The 18,389-nt window shown below is 36.6% G+C and overlaps 1 protein-coding gene and 1 non-coding gene across 6 annotated transcripts in view; both read left to right on the forward strand.

Moving 5' to 3' along the window:
* The window catches only part of NOL4 (nucleolar protein 4), a 449,173-nt gene that overhangs the window by 95,011 nt on the left and 335,773 nt on the right, over positions 1 to 18,389 (forward strand). The window lies entirely within an intron of this gene.
* On the forward strand, positions 10,868 to 10,940 carry TRNAG-CCC. The gene has a single exon. It is a non-coding gene; the product is annotated as a tRNA-Gly (tRNA).

The raw sequence follows: 18,389 nt of genomic DNA on the forward strand, positions 1-18,389 counted from the left end.
GCAAAGCTACCAGGCTGGTTCTGGCCCACTAGACTTTAGAGGAGAGAGGAATATGCTAGACTTCAGAGGAGAGACAAGCATGTTTCTGTCTCACTTAAGCTACAATTTGAGGTCTCTTTATTATAATATAGACTCTATATTTAACACATTTAATATTTCGTAAACATTGTGATTCATTGTGTGCTAAATGGGGCTAATTATTCTTTCCAGAGACTACCTTGGTTCTACTGATAGAACCTTCAGACTGTGCCATATTCATTATTTTACCTCCTGCAGTGCTTTTCATTTCCTATATATGTGATCATGAGCCTCAGCTTCCTTATCTGTGAAATGGGAATGACATGATTATTATCAAGATTAAAAGATATAATACATGCGAAGTGTTAAGCACAGCTTGGGGTACATATTAAGCTATCAACAGATATAAGCTTATTTTCACATAATAGTTTGAATTTGCATTCATGACATTATAGAATTAAGCAAAGGCACAGCACAGAATATCAGTGTATGCGGAGGGCGATATCCAAGTTCAAGGAATTGTAAAGACTAGCTCATCTTATTTTATGACTCTAGGCTTTTAGAAATTTGTGATTATTTCATAAATATTTAAAATAGTGCAATGTCTGCGTAAATATACTCATGAATAAGCAACTCTACCCTTGGTTTTATATATACATATACATATATATATCTCCCAAAGAAGTTAAGTGTACATTCATTCCAAAACTATAGACTAAATATCATGGTAGCAAAACCGTTCTGTTGTTTCCTAGCCATAGGAGCTAAACTAGCTCTTATTGTGGGCATATTTCTTTTACCTATTCATGCTTCTCTTTCCCTTTAAATATAGAGAGTAATTATTCTTCACTGTTGACTCCTTAAGAATGTGACTTATTTATTAAAAAGTGCTTTGGGAAAAATGGCTAAAAACATGTTATATATAATATACTTCTAATTTGAAGATTTCTAGCATCATCTAGCAATTTTCTTGTATCTAAAGTAATTTAAATTCCCTCAATAAAGAGTAGTAAATGCTTTTGGTTTTTGTCTAAAAATTCTCATTCTTCAATGATGATTTAATTGATTATACAATTCTGAATTAGTATGTATTTGCCCATAGAATCATGAAGCTGTTACACTACTGTCTTCTGACTTTGTGACTGTTGAGATGCTTGCAGTCAGATACAGAGTTGGTCCTTAAGAATGACCTGTCCTCTCTTTCTGGCTGTTTGTTGATACCTCAGTCTGTGGTTATTTGCAGTTTCACTACAACATATTCAAGATTTTTGGGGATTCCTTGTATTTCTTAAAAGTGAGGACTAATAGCTCTAGTTAGTTAATTATTAGTTAGGACCAATAGCTCTAACTAATTTTCCCTCAATGTTTTCCCCAGATTTCCCAACCAAAGACAAATGAAAGTAATCCAAGTTACCTTGTCACCCTCTTTGCAACTGGGCAGGTTTTTTAAATTTTTTTCCTACCCCATCCTTTCATTGTATGTGTCAATCTTTTCTTGAGAGGCCTGTTTTTAGGTGTTAATTTCTATTTTAAGTTGTGCACGAGACCCTGGAAATTTGCCTTGGTGGAAAGTTTCTTAAAAGAATAATGGAAGTGAATGTTTTATATCCTTGGCAATTTTTATTGTTCTAAATATATGAAGAAATATTTTAAGAAATATATGTAGTTAAAATGGCACTCCTGTTTGACCACTTCCAACTTGCCTTGTTTCATGGACCTAACATCCCAGGTTCCTATGCAATATTGCTCTTTACAACATCGGACTTTACTTCCATCACCAGTCACATCCACAACTGGGTTTGGTTTTGCTTTGGCTCCATCTCTTCATTCTTTCTGGAGTTATTTCTCCACTGATCTCCAGTAGCATGTTGGGCACCTACTGACCTGGATGTCTATCTTTCAGTGTCCTATCTTTTTGCCTTTTCATACTCTTCATGGGGTTCTCAAGGCAAGAACACTGAAGTGATTTGCCATTCCCTTCTCCAGGGGACCACATTCTGTCAGACCTCTCCACCATGACCCATTCATCTTGGATGGGCCTTCATGGCATAGCTCATAGTTTCACTGAGTTAGACAAGGCTGTGGGCTCCAAAATTACTGTAGATGGTGACTGTAGCCATGAAATTAAAAAACGCTTGCTCCTTGGAAGAAAAGTTATGACCAACCTAGACAGCATATTAAAAAGCAGAGATGTTAGTTTGCCAACAAAGGTTCGTCTACTCAAAGCTATGGTTTTTCCAGTAGTTATGTATGGATGTGAGAGTTGGACTATAAAGAAAACTGAGTGTCAAAGAATTGATGCTTTTGAACTGTGTTGTTGGAGAAGACTCTTGAGAGTCCCTTGGACTGGAAGGAGATCCAACCAGTCCATCCTAAAGGAAATCAATCCTGAATATTAATTGGAAGGACTGATGCTGAAGCTGAAACTCCAATACTTTGGACACTTGATGTGAAGAACTGGCTCATTTGAAAAGACCCTAATGCTGGAAAGATTGAGGGCAGGAGGAGAAGGGGACGACGGAGGATGAGATGGTTGGATGGCATCACTGACTCAATGGACATGAGTCTGAGTAAGCTCTGGGAGTTGGTGATGAACAGAGAAGCCTGGAGTGCTGCATTCCCTGGGGTTGCAAAGAGTTGGACATGACTGAGCAACTGAACAGAACTGAAAACAGCACTCGTGGTAAAGAACCCACCTGTCAATGCAGGATATATAAGAGACACAGGTTTGATCCGTGGGTTGGAAAAATCTCCTGGAGGAGGGAATGGCAACTCACTCCAGTATTCTTGCCTGGAAATCCCATAGACAGAGGAGCCTGGCAGGTTACAGTCTGTAGGGTTGCAAAGAGTTGGACATGACTGAAGCAACATAGCATGCATGTGGTTAAAATGGATACAATAGATTTTTTTTAATTTTAATTTTCTGTGAATTTTGAATTGATGTTTTTTTAAACTGGCCAACATTGCTTTGCAAAAAATGTCTCGAACTGGTTTTGGTCTCCTTGAACAACTTCCCACTCTGTCACACAGAAAAACAAGGCTTTCACTCTCAAAAGGATCCCATGGCCTCTTATTTTTTTCCTTTAAAATATATATTTTTTAAATTACTTGCAATTTTTTTCTAAATTTAAATTTTATATGTTTAATAAAATTTAAAATGTTATTTAAAATATATTTTAAATGATTTTAGATCAATTTTAAGTTCATGGCAATATTGAGCAAGATCTATAGCAATTTCCCATATGCCCCTTGCCCTCACACATGTCCAGCCTCTGATAGTATCACCATTCCACACCAAAGAAGTGCATGTGTTACAATTGTTGAACCTGCATTCATGCATCATTATTATTCAACATTCATAGTTTACATTAGGATTCACTCTTGGTATACATGTTATGGGTTTTGACAAATGTATCCATCATGTGTGTGCTAAGTTGCTTCAGTCATCTCTGACTCTTTGAACCCTTTGGACTGTTGTCTGCCAGGCTCCTCTGTTCATGGGATTCTCCAGGCAAGGATACTAGAGTGGGTTGCCATGCTCTCCTCAATGGGATCGTCCCAAACCAGGGGTCAAACGCACATCTCTTACATCTCCTTCATTGACAGGTGGATTCTTTACCACTAGCACCACCTGGAAAGCCCATATCCATCATTACAATACTATAAAGAATAGCTTCTCCACCCTAAAAATTCTCTTTGGTTCGCCTGTTTGTCCCTTCCTCCATTCTAACCCATGGCAACCACTGATCCTTTTACTGTCTCCATAGTTTTGCCTTTCCCAGAATGTCATATAGTTTATATAGTATAGTGCATGGCCTTTTTAGATTGGCTTATTTCATTAGTAGTATGCACTTTAAGATTCCTTTATGTCTTTTCATGGTTTGACAACTCATTCCTTTTAGTGCTGGATATACCACAATTTATTGTCCTTTCACCTGCTAAAGGATATCTTGGTTGCTTCCAAGTTTTGGCAATTATGAATAAAATTGTTGTAAACATGTGCAGGTTTTTATATGGACATAAGTATTCAACTCCTTTGAATAAATATCAAGGAGCATAATTACTGAATCATCTAGTGAGAATATGTTTAGTTTTGTAAGAAATAATGAAAATGTTTTCCAAAGTGGCTGTACGATTTTGCATCTCCAGCTGCAATAAATGAGAGTTCCTGTTGCTCCACAACGTGATCAGCACTTGGTATTGTCATTGTTCTGGATTTTGCCATTATGATAAGTACCTAGGGATATCTTATCATTTTAGCTTTCATTTTCCTAATGGCATATGATACTTGCTTTCCATCTATATATCTTATTCAGTGAACTATCTGTTCAGGTCTTTTGCCCGTTTTCAGGTTGTTGGTTTTCTCATTGTTGGATTTTAAGAGTTCTTTGAATATTTGGATCTGTTATCAGATATGTTTTGCAAATATTTTCTTCCCATCTATGACTTGTCTTCTCAATCTCTTGATAGTGTATTTCACAAAGCAGCATTTTTTAATTTAGTGAAGCCCATCTTATCAATTATTTGTTACCCTTAGTGTTGTACCAAAAAATCATTGCCATGCCTAGGGTCATCTAGTTTTTTCCCCTTTATTATCTTCCAAGAATATAGTTTTGAGTTTTACACTTAGGGTATGGTTCATTTTGAGTTAATTTTTGTAAAGAATATAAGTTCTTTGTCTAGAATCTTTTTTAAAATCCTATAAATGTCCAGTTAGTCCAAAACCATTAGTTGAAAAGACTTTTTCTCCATAGTATTACTTTTGCCATTTTGTCAAAGACCAGTTGACTATATTTATGTGGGTTTATTTCTACACTTTATATTCTGTTCCATAGTACTGTTTGTCTACTCATTCACCAATATAACAGTGTCTTGATCACTATTGCTTTATAATTTTTAAGTCAGGTAGTGTCAGTCCTCTGATTTTGTTCTCCTTTAATATTGTGTTGGCCCTTCTGGATACCTTTTACTTTTTCCTGTGTATTTTATTGAACTATCTCCCAAACTGTTTTTGCAAAAGCCTAGTCAGATATTTGTAGCACATATATTATCTACAGTGAAGTAACAATTAACATTGGTTGAGTGCTTTTTAAATTTCATGTGAAGTTCAAATAATTCTAAAGTTAACCTAAACAGGTGCGTGTTATAATTACCTTCATTTTTCAGATAAGGAAACCAAAGCCCGGGGAATGTAAGGGAATTCCCCAAGGAAACTTAGGAAGTATATGGTGGAATATGGTAGCTTGCCTCAAAGAGGCAAATGTGGTATCACTTCCCAATACCTATAGCATGAGCCAGCTGTTTGACAAAGAGATTCTACAAGTTGTCCAGGTTACAGAAATACAATTTATACTCTAATTGCAACTTTACTGATCAAGTACTAGATACCATGGACTATAATAGTTTGAGAAGTATTAAAATTTCAAAATAATTGTCACCAAGCCTCTTCTCTGGATGTAGTGTGCAAATTAAAGTCTTTCTAGTGAAGAGATCATTTAAAATACAACATAGCATCTTTTTTCAAAATAGTGCCAAGCTGGAATCAATCTGGATGCCCACCAACTGGAAAATGGACAAAATGTAAGTTAGCCATGCATTGGGATATTATTCACAAATAAAAAGAAGTAACTAATCATGCGTATAGCACCATGAACGGATCTCTAAATTATTATTCTAAATGGAAGAAATGAGACACAATCAAATAAAGAAGAGCATACTGTATGATCCCATTTATATAAACATTTGGAATGGGCAAAATATTAGCATCTAATGATTGAAATCATTAGTCATTGCTTTGAAAGGATTGACTAAGAAGGATTATGAAAAAATTCTCTAGGATGATTAAACTGTTTATTGTTCGATGCCTTTTTCTAAACTAACTGAACATCATACTTAAGATCTGAGCATCTTAACTGTACATAAATTATTAATAAAATTTAAAAGCCCAAATAGCATGTTAAATGCTAAAAGGAAGAATGAACAAAGGGAGGTAGAGACACAGGGAAATTGGTGAGTACCATCACAGTAAGGAGTCAGGGAAAGCTTCATGGGCGCTGGACATTTGAGATGAATTTTAAAGGGTGAACAGGAGTTTGCCAGTTGAAGAAAATCATTCTAGGGAGAAAACAGGTAATATTCATTTATTAAGTCCTGAATTTATTAATCTACTCAGAAATTATAGTCCATTTATTCTCTACTTGGAACAATTCTAGGTCCTTGTGATATAGCAGTAAAAAGACAAGCTCAGTCTTTGCTTGAGGAAAGCTTAGGTTCTCATGGGGAATTAATGAGTCATGAGTTTTATGGAATTTTCAGGGAAAGTTGAAAAGTTCTTTGTGATCAGCCTGTGTTGGATGGTGAGAGACAAGGTGGGTTGTGGTAAGTAAATTGGAATTAGATTCAGAAAATTTATGTATAATAAATTAAGGAGTTTAAAATTTTATCTTATACGCTTGAGAGTTTTGTGGACATTGATAAATCATAAGTTCATATGGTTATCACTTTTAAGGAAGGTTATTTTAGTCATTTGAGGGCAGGTTGAAACAGAGAGAAATTAATAATAGAATGATAAATAAAATGCTGTTTCCATAGTGTAAGCCAGAGTTTAAGTCAGTACATGTGTCACCTCATATTTTTGAGTCCAGAGGAGACAGTGCCAACTTAGAAAAGTACTCTTCCTTATCAACCCAAATTAAGGCTTTACATTTTAGATTCAGTTCAGTTCAGTTCAGTTGCTCAGTCCTGTCTGACTCTTTGCGACCCCATGAATTGCAGCATGCCAAGCCTCCCTGTCCATCACCAACTCCCGGAGCTTACTCAAACTCATATCCATTGAGTCGGTGATGCCATCCAGCCATCTCATCCTCTGTCATCCCCTTCTCTTCCTGCCCCCAATCCCTCCCAGCATCAGGGTCTTTTCCAATGAGTCAACTCTCCGCATGAGGTGGGCAAAGTATTGGAGTTTCAGCTTCAGCATCAGTCCTTCCAATGAACCCCAGGACTGATCTCCTTCAGGATGGACTGGTTGGATCTCCTGGCAGTCCAAGGGATTCTCAAGAGTCTTCTCCAACACCACAGTTCAAAAGCATCAGTTCTTCAGTGCTCAGCTTTCTTCACAGTCCAACTCTCACATCCATACATGACCACTGGAAAAACCATAGCCTTGACTAGACATCTGGGCCTTTGTTGGCAAACATTCTAGATTAGCCACCATCAAAAATAGATTTGGCAATGCAATTTTAAAGTGTTAGTGGCTCAGTCATGTCTGACTGTTTGTGACTCCATGGACTGTAGCCCACCAGGCTCCTCTGTTCATGAAATTCTCCAGGCAAGAATAGTGGAGTGGGTTGTCATTCTCTATCTGCAACTCCTGGTCTAGACACCAAAAGTCATTTCATGAGCTAGTAAATCAGGAGCCCAGTAGGAAAGGGTACAGAAGTGGATTGGAAAGCCAGTCTAATTTGATTACTGGCTAAGAGAATGATTGGGGATTTTAGATTGCTGATCTAGGTGTCCATACCATTAATCAAAATATGATAATGATAGTAATAATCATAGCACAGAGTATAGAAAGTTTTGGCTAAGTGTGATAGAAAAGTTTTGACAGTGATCTTCTTTACACACCTCACTAACTAAATCATCATGTTTACTTTTCAATGAAACTATGTTGTAGCTCTTCTGATAAATTTAGAAGAGAAGAAAATTTCTTTCTAGGTTTTAATTTCTTGGATTGTAAAAAGGACAAAAATCCTTGCTTTGTGGCTATATGTACCTAACTCAGTACTCTCCGTTTTCCTAAACTGAAGTCTTACGGAATTTTCAGGAAAAGTTGAGAAGTTTGGATGATATCCCCACCCCTGGGGAATTATGACTCAAAAGATAGCCTTCCTTTTTTTTTTTTTTTTTAATTTATAATTTATTTTGTCTGCACTGAGTCTTTGTTGCAGCACATGGGCTTAGCTGTGTGGGCTTAGTTGTGGTATGTGGGATCTTAGTTCCCCGACCAGGGATTGAATCCCAGACCCCCTGCATTGGGAGTACAGAGTCTTAACTGCTGGACCAACAGGGAAGTCCCCAAGATAGCCTTCTTATCTCCAAAGGCTTTAAGTGATTTGTTTCTTGTTACCACTTTCTTCCAAACATACTCATACATCATAGGTTATTGGCCATGGACACTATGTATCTTTTGGTCTATTAAATTTTTTATCATTAAGTTTGCTGTGAGTATCAGTGTCTCTAAAAGTCAATTTTTATTTGCATTGCTCTAATTCTTAGTTCCAAAGTATAGAAGGGACTTTACCACTCTTTTAGGTAATGATTGTGACTGTTAGTTAAGGGAAAGTTCAAGAAGATGCATTTGAACTTCTCACATCAGAGCCAAATACTGAATGATCCACAGTGATGACTAAAAGAGACAGCTCAAGTGATCAGATATCTCCAGATGAATGCTTAATCAGTTAAGGGAATTTTAGCTTTTACCTTTTTGTTGGTTGCTGCATAGACTATTTAATAGATACAAATGCAGTGGAATAATGAAAAAAAAAAAAAAACCAATAAGGTGCATGCAGTCTGAATGATAATTGGTTAACCAAAACCTCAAAATTGAAAATTAATTATTTGTACTTCAGGGGCAGCAACAACGTCTGTCAGGGAAGTGGTGAAAAGTCCTTCCTATTAGACAGTACCGACAAGGAAAGCTCCTTTTGCCAGTATCCGAACATATGGCAAAGCAATGTTTTTCCAGACTTCTTTGTGCTGGCAGGGACTGGCCTCCTAGTCACTTGGACTTTTGTTTGTGTAGCCGAGATAATGAATATTCCACATAAATAATTATAATTATCTTCTCATTGAAGAAACATAACCTTGGAATTCAAAGCTGCGTTCTTGGGTAAATCATCAATTTTGGAAAGAAGTAGCATTAAATTTTGTCTATTTTTTGAAAATAAATGGCTGGTACAAAATTAATAAATTTTGTAGAGATTTGCCTTTCACAAAAATGTATTTGTTTAGGTTGAAATACTTTAGGTTGAAGTACTTTTATGTTGAAATACTGTATTTTTCTTTTAAAAATACATTTCCTTTGTACTGTTTTTTCTCTGAAATATTGTTTGCTTAAAATTCTGCATGTTGTTATTTTCCTTTTAAAACACAGTAACTCAAACCCTTTAGAAGGAGTTAGCTAAAAATGCCACCAATCAGGTTTTTAATTTCATTTGTAAACTCACTGTTTCACATGTGAGTAGGGTGAATTTCTTCAATACTTTCTTCAATAATCAGTACATAAAAATCAAAGTTATTTTTTAGTTGAAGGCCTCTTGTAAATCATTTTATCAGATTCTTTGTTGTTTTTTGTTTTTAAATATACAGAGTGAATGAACCAAAGCCCTGAGAGCCAAATGGCAGGATCTTCTCCTAGGTTAAAAAAAAAGAGAGTTTAGGACTGCAGATGGCCTGTTTGATAATTAGCACATTCTGCTTGAATAAGAGTGGAGATGGGTGATCTTACAATAATTATGCAGTTTTGAATGATTGTTTGTCAGGCGTTACTAGCTATGACAGCAAATGTTTCTTTGCTTTATTTGTTTGTAATTGCTTTCAGGTTCAGATATAATTGAAATAAGGATGGAAACAAAAAGAGTGGGAATGGGTATTTTCATGTCACTTTTTCTCTTCATGGGGATAACTGCTTGCTCTCCGGAGCTGTGGCTTTGTATCCTTGCACAATCCAGTGATCTGAGAAAGTTCCTTATAGTCCCCGTGCCCAGTGTCCTGTATATAAACTGGGAATAGCAGCCTTGTCAGACCCAGGAGTAACTATATATATATATATAAGGTAAAGGACCACGTGGGTACCACGCTAGTGGGATCCACTTGAGCAGGGCAGGCTTAGGACACAGCGGCTCTTGTGCAGATCATTTCCTCCATCCTCAGCCCTTTGGCTTCTACTTCATCTACCAGCTTCTCCCTTTCATTCTAATCTTTACCCACCCCCACCTTTTTCTTTTTTTTTTTGTCTCATTCACTTCTCTTCCCTTCTTTTAAATCCATTCATTTATTTCTTCGACTCACCCTTATTTTTAAACAGTCACCAACAATGGCTGAACTTTACCTTCTGGAATCTTATCTCAACTTTGCTTTCCTTTCTCCTCTTGCTACTGCCTCCTTTGTTTACTCCGGTTTTAGTACTGTATATTTTACTATTACAGGAATTGTTTTAGGGCACTGATCTATTTTGAAATTCTCATGTTAAAAAATCCTTGAATGGTTTCCCACTGCATGTAAAGTAATAAATGACCACGGAGTCTGATGTTCCTGAGCCAGGCATTCTCCTCCATTCTCACCTATAACTCACCCCCCTCCTGATTCCTCAGCCATAGCTGTATGTCACAATTACAAAGGGAGATATTTAAAAAACCCATGCCTATCTAGTTACATTCCCTGTGGCAGGAATCTAGGTATCAGGCTATTCCTTAAAGTTCACCAGGAGATCCCAATGTGTAGTCAAGATTGGGAGCCTGCCTTGGGAGCATATTGGCTTTATTGTACTTTACTAATTATAGTCTCTTTTGGCATACTTCCTTAAAACTTCTAGTTGTAGACCACATGTTCTTTCAGGAAGGGAAATAAATCTTATAAGTTGTTAAAAGAAATTAACTAAAGATCTATGGCAGTATCTTGCACATAGTAGAGGTAAATTCCAGTAAATTCCTAAGCCTGGCAAATACCTGTATTTCTTCATACTGCCCCACTCCTGGGCTTTCTGATTGCATCTCTTCTGCAGAGCTATTCCACCGTCCTTATGTAGTTGCAGTAAGCCATGTTTGGGATACCTTTCAGTCTTTACAGGACTTCCCTGGTGGTCCAGTGGCTAAGACTCTGTGCTCCCAATGCAAAGGGCCCAGGTTTGATTCCTGGTCAGGGAACTAGATCCCACATGCCACAACTAAGACCCAGCACAGGCAAGCAAATAAAACTTTTGGCCTTCCTAATAGCTCAGTTGATAAAGAATCTGCCTGCAGCTTTATGTCTTAGGAAACTCAAACAGGGGCTCTGTATCAACCTTAGAGGGGTGGGATGGGGAGGGAGATGGGAGGGAGGTTCAGAAGGGAGGGGACATATGCATCCCTATGGCTGGTTCATGTTGAGGTTTGACAGAAAACAACACAATTTTGTAAAGCAATTATCCTTCAATTAAAAAATAAAAAAAAAAAAGAATCTACCTGCCATGCAGGAGACCCTGGTTCGATTCCCGGGTTGGTAAGATCCACTGAAGAAGGGATATGCTATCCACTCCAGGATACTGGTCTGGAGAATTCCATGGACTATACAGTCCATGGGGTTGCAAAGAGTCAGGCATGACTGAGTGACTTTCACTCAGTTTTTACACAGCAAACGTTCCTCTTATTTCATCCCTCTTCCCTCTATAAAGCCTGGTACCAGTAACCTGTCAGTAGAAAGTGAGCTTACGGAGTCAACAAAACAAGATAGAAACAAGGGTAACTCAGTTTAGGTAAAGCCTCAAAGGTATGGTAAAAATTAGATTAGATGATTTATAGATGTTCTCTGTGAATTCTTTAAAGTTTAAATTCTTTAAAGTTTAAAGTGAAGTTGCTCAGTCATGTCTGACTCTTTGTGACCCCATGGACTGTAGCCTGCCAGGCTCCTCTGTCTATAGGATTTTCCAGGCAAGAGCACTGGAGTGGGTTGCTATTTCCTTCTCCTCATAAAAATTAAGAGTCACAGATTTTGTGTTTATTTCACTGTCTTTATTATGTTTTATTTGTTGTTTGTGGATTGGCAGCCCTTCATACTGCTTTTATTTCTAGATGCTACCTATCACATTAATTAGTTTATAAAAATGATTTTACCAGTTAGAATACCTGTTTTATAGCAGTGGAACTGAAGGATGGAAGGTGATTATTATAATTCATTGATTCCTAGACAGTAAATGTACTTTATTGATCTTAGTTTGAATTCTCGGTTATAATTTAAAAGAAAATTATTTCAGTAGATGTTATATTTGTATCAAAAATTGAACTTTAAATTATTTTTAATTGAGTGTAAAACTCTGGTAAATGCTCCTATTTTTATCTGAATAGTATGTTTCAGTGATATACTAGTATCAATTTTATCCATTTCTTGCCATATTACCTCCCAAGCCAGTACAGTCTCCAGTGGAGAATGGAGGTCAGGAAGGATTGAAGGAGAGAAATCTAGTCCACAGTGATTCTTTTTTATCAGTTATTCTTCTCTGGCCCTGTAATATAGCTGGAAATGAGGAATTTCAGTAGAGTTGAATTTGTAACCCAGTAATAGTATCCAATAATAGTATCTTTACAACAGATCCTATAATGCCAAGAGGAGACATGTAGAACTGTATGATAGTCTTTTAATAGGAATGACATTTTGATTTCATCATAATAATGTTGGCATCTCTAAGCTTCATGCCTCTCATTTATTAATTTCATGTGATTGCTTTAAATTTTTATGTATATCTGTATCATCTCACCATTTGGCCATCAGTAAGCTAGCAGAAAGTTAAGTGAGTGTGGCTCATTGTTTAGCTTAACCATTGCTTACCCTCAATATATTTTTAATATTAATATAATACAATAAGGGCATTAAAAACTAATCTTTTTTAAAAACACATATTTGCCATCACAGACTCAGTTTAGAAAACTGGTTAGTTTTGCTATTATATTAACATAAAGGTTTTTCAAAACTAGTATATTTTTATAGCACCCTGAGGCGACATGTTAGGTCAGCTAATTTTTTAAGGTTATGTTTTCAGAGGCTTTTTGGTCAGTGGTTGACCATAGGAACAATACTATAAAATATTCACTTAAATCATTAAATATGTCATTCACTCATCCTGAATGAGATAAAATAATGAAATCCTGGAGCTAGGTTGTACTAGCTCATGAAAGCTTATTGTCTCATGGAATTTAAAGTAGAAAATATTGTATATTTTATTACTGTTTATAAATTACATGCTATAATCTGTTATATCATTAAAATTTATAATAACCATATGTATTATATATTTTTATGAGACAGTTGTTAAACACTTAGCAATACACCACTACAAGCCTTGGTGACTGAGCTGTTTGCATTGGACATTCAGGCATTTGCAGACTGTTTAACTTTGTATTATATAAGATCCTCTTTCTATATTTTTTTACATCTTTAAACTCAAAATCCAAAACTGTTGGAGACCATATCTTTTAACAGCTTTATTGAGATATAACTCACATACTGTACAATCCATTCATTTAAAGTGTACAATTCAATTTTTTAGCCTTTTCATAGGGTTATAAATGATTCATAGGCACCTTACCTGCCTCCTGTGAAGTCTGTGTGCTGGTCAAGAAGCAACGGTTAGAACTGGACTTGGAACAATGGACTGGTTCAAAATTGGGAAAGGAGTACATCAAGGCTGTATACTGTCCCCCTGTTGATTTAACTTACATACAGAGTACATCAAGAGAAATGTCCCTGGCTGGATGAATCAGAAGCTGGAGTCAAGATTGCTGGGAGAAATACCAATAACTTCAGATACACAGATAACACCACCATTATAGCAGAAAACGAAGAGGAACTAAAGAGCCTCTTGAAGGTGAAAAAGGAGAGTTAAAAAAGTTGGCTCAAAACTCAGCATTCAGAAAACTAAGATCATGACATCCAGTCACACCACTTCATGGCAACCAGATGGGGAAACAATGGAAGCAGTGACAGATTTTATTTTCTTGGGCTTAAAAATCATTGTGGATGGTAATTGCAGTCATGAAATTAAAAGATGCTTGCTCCTTGGAAGAAAAGCAATGTCAAACCTAGATACCATATTAAAAAAAGAGACATCACTTTGCCTACAAAGGTCTGTATAGTCAAACTATGGTTTTTCCAGTAGTCCTGTACAGATGTGAGAGCTGGACAATAAAAAAGGCTAAGCATCAAAGAATTGATGCCTTCAACTATGATGCTGGAGAAGACTCTTGAGAGTCCCTTGGACAGCAAGGAGATCAAACCAGTCAATCCTAAGGGAAATCAACTCTGAAATTCATTGGAAGGACAGATGTTGAAGCTGAAACTCAAATACTTTGACCACCTGATGCAAAGAGCTGACTGACTGGAAAAGACCCTGATCCTGGGAAAGACTGAGGGTAAGAGGAGAAGGGGACAGCAGAGGATGAAATCGTTGGATGGCATCACCGACTCAATGGACATGAATTTGAGCAAACTCTGGGAGATGGTGAAGGACAGAGAAGTCTGGCGTGCTGCAGTCCATGATTGTGTTGCAGAGTCAGACACAACTGTGCAATTGAACAGTAATAACAAAGATATAAAAATATCACTGTCAACTAATTTTATAACATTTTTGTCTTCTAAAAGATACTTGTACTGATGAGCAGTCAATCCTCATTCTCTTCTCCCAGGTCCTAAGCAACCAAGAATTTACTCTGTATCTATGCAAATTTGCTTTTTTTGGAGCCATTCCTTTCTCCAAGAGATCCTTCTGATTCAGGGATCAAACCCAGGTCTCCTGCATTACAAGCAGATTCTTTACCATCTGAGCCACCCAGGAAAGCCCATTTGTATGCAAGAAATCATGTGATATGCGATTTTTTGGTGACTGGCTTCTCTTACTTATCTCGATATCTTCCAGGTTCATCCATGTCATACCATGATTCAACATTTCATCTCTTCCTATTTCTCTGTATGCCTTTCTTATATAAATGCACTTTATTTATATTTATCAGTTCAGAGACATTTGAATTGTTTCATATTTTTTGGCTATTATATGTTTCTATACTATGTACAATGTATTTTATGTGAATGTATGATTTCATTTGTCTTCAATTTATATAAGGATGTAGACTTGCTGAGTCATCTGATAAGTCTATGTTTAATTTTCCAAATTGCTTCCAAATTTTCTAAAGCAGTGGCATCATTTTGCAATCCTATCAGTAATGCAGGGTGGTTTTAATTTCTCCTTATTCGCACCAATGCATATTATTATTGATTATAACAGCCCTAGTAAATGTGAGGTAATATCTTATTGAGGTTTTGATTTAAATTTCCCTAATTACTAGTGATGTTGAGCATATTTTCTTGTGCCTTTAAGCCATTTGAACATCTCTAGAGAATTGTCCAATTTTTAAACCAAGCTTTTAATTGAATTATTTGTCTTTCTATTATTGAGTTGTGTTTTCATGTATTCCAAATGACAGTCTCTTATTAGATATAAGATTTTCAAATGTTTTCTCCCATTTTTGTTGGTTGTCATTTCACTTTTTTGATTGTACTATTTGCAGCATGACATTTAAAAAAAATTGTTTGGTGAAGTTGTTTTTATCAGTGTTTCTTCTGTTGCTTTTGCAATAAGATTCATAACTAAGAAAATCTTGCCTTACCAAAGGTTAAAAATACTCCTGTTTTCTTGTAAGCATTTAAAATTTTAGCTCTTATGTTTATATCTATGATCTATTGTGATTTAATTTTCATTGTGTGACATAGTGATGCTGCTTCAGTCTTTTGTATTGGGTACCCAGTTGTCTCATTCCCTGGTGGCTCAGTGGTAAAGAATCTACCTGGAATCCTGGAGATTTGGGTTCAACCCCTGGTTTCAGAAGATCCTTTGGAGAAGGAAATGGCAACCTACTCCAGTGTTCTTGCCCAGAAAGTCCCATGGACAGAGGAGCCTTGCGGGCTCAGTTCGTGGGTTACAGGAGTTGGACACGACTTAGTGACTAAACCAGCTCCACTATTTAGTTGTCTCAGCACCATTTGTTGAGAAGACTGTTCTTTCTCCATTGCAGTGTCTTGTCACTCCTGTTGGACAGTTAGTTGAAAATAAGTGGAAAGTTTTATCTTTGAAATCTCAGTTCTATCCCACTGATCTATATATCTGTTCTCATGCTGGTACAATGCTATGTTTATCACTTTAGAATTATAGTATGTTTTGAAATCAAGATGTGTGAGATCTCCAAATTTCTTCTTTTAAAATATTATTTCAATTTTTCTTAGTACTTTGCAGTACATATACATTTTAATTTGTCAGTTTCTGTAAAAAAGCTCAGTTCAGTTCAGTCGCTTAGTCCTGTCCGACGCTTTGAGACCCCATGAATCACAGCATGCCAGGCCTCCCTGTCCATCACCAACTCCTGGAGTTTGCTCAAACTCATGTCCATCGAGTTGGTGATGCCATCCAGCCATCTCATCCTCTGTCATCCCCTTCTCCTCTTGCCCCCAATCCCTCCCAGCATCAGGGTCTTTTCCAATGAGTCAGCTCTTCGCATGAGGTGGCCAAAGTATTGGAGTTTCAGCTTAAGCATCAGTCCTTCCAATGAACACTAGCTTTTAATAGCAGTTACATTTATTCTGTAAATCATTTTTGGAGTATTGCCATCTTAACAATATTAAGCCTTCTGATCCATGAACATGGGATACATATATTTAGATACTTTAAAATTTCTTATAAATAGTGTTTTGCACTTGTCAATATGCAAGTTTTGCACTTCTTTTGTTAACTATAACATTATTAAATCTAAACTTATACCTAGCATTCTATCTTTTAGGTGCCATTATAAATAAAATTATATTTCCTAGTTTGTTTTTGGGTTGTTCATTGCTAATGAACAGAAATGCACTTGATATTTATTTTTTCTTTTTATTTATTTATTATTATTATTATTTTACTTTACAATATTGTATTGGTTTTGCCATACATTGACATGAATCCACCATGGGTATACATGTGTTCCCCATCCTGAACCCCCCTCCCCATCCCATCCCTCTGGGTCATCCCAGTGCACTAGCCCCGAGCATCCTGTATCATGCATTGAACCTAGACTGGCAATTCATTTCACATATGGTAATTGACAGTTTTCAATGCCATTCTCCCATATCATCCTCCCCTCACCCTCTCCCACAGGGTCCAAAAGACTGTTCTATACATCTGTGTGTCTCTTTTGCTGTCTCGCATACAGGGTTATCCTTACCATCTTTCTGAATTCCATATATTTGCATTAGTATACTGTATTGGTGTTTTTCTTTCTGGCTTACTTCACTCTGTATAATAGGCTCCAGTTTCATCCACCTCGTTAGAACTGATTCAAATGTATTCTTTTTAATGGCTGAGTAATACTCCATTGTGTATATGTACCACAGCTTTCTTATCCATTCGTCTGCCGATGGACATCTAGGTTGCTTCTATGTCCTGGCTATTATAAACAGTGCTGTGATGAACATTGGGGTGCCTGTGTCTCTTTCAGATCTGGTTTTCTCTGTGTGTTTGCCCAGACGTGGGATTGCTGGGTCATATGGCAGTTCTATTTCCAGTTTTTTAAGGAATCTCCACACTGTTCTCCATAGTGGCTGTACTAGTTTGCATTCCCACCAACAGTGTAAGAGGGTTCCCTTTTCTCCACACCCTCTCCAGCATTTATTGCTTGTAGACTTTTGGATAGCAGCCATTCTGACTGGCATGAAATGGTACCTCATTGTGGTTTTGATGTGCATTCTCTGATAATGAATGATGTTGAGCATCTTTTCATGTGTTTGTTAGCCGTCTGCATGTCTTCTTTAGAGAAATATCTGTTTAGTTCTTTGGCCAACTTTCTGATTGGGTCGTTTATTTTTCTGGAATTGAGCTGCAGGAATAATTTCACAATTTGTATGGAAATACAAAAAACCTCGAATAGCCAAAGCAATCTTGAGAAAGAAGAATGGAACTGGAGGAATCAACCTGCCTGATTTCAGTCTCTACTACAAAGCCACAGTCATCAAGACAGTATGGTACTGGCACAAAGACAGAAATATAGATCAATGCAACAAAATAGAAAGCCCAGAGATAAAATCCACGCACCTATGGACACCTTATCTTTGACAAAGGAGGCAAGAATATACAATGGAGAAAAAACAATCTCTTTAACAAGTGGTGCTGGGAAAACTGGCCAACCACTTGTAAAAGAATGAAACTAGAACACTTTCTAACACCATACACAAAAATAAACTCAAAATGAATTAAAGATCTAAATGTAAGACCAGAAACTATAAAACTCCTAGAGGAAAACAAAGGCAAAACACTCTCTGAAATAAACTACAGCAGAATCCTCTATGACCCACTTCCCAGAATATTGGAAATAAAAGCAAAAGTAAACAAATGGGACCTAATTACAATTAAAAGCTTCTGTACAACAAAGGAAACTGTAAGCAAGGTGAAAAGACAGCCTTCAGAATGAGAGAAAATAATAGCAAACAAAGCAACAAAGAATTAATCTCAAAAATATACATGCACTTGATATTTATGTACTGATTTTGAATCTTACCTTTGAAAAATTCATTTATTAATGTCAACAGTTATTTATTGAATT

This window comes from Cervus canadensis, chromosome 23, assembly GCF_019320065.1.
Source record: "Cervus canadensis isolate Bull #8, Minnesota chromosome 23, ASM1932006v1, whole genome shotgun sequence".
NCBI classification, from domain to species: Eukaryota; Metazoa; Chordata; class Mammalia; order Artiodactyla; family Cervidae; genus Cervus; species Cervus canadensis.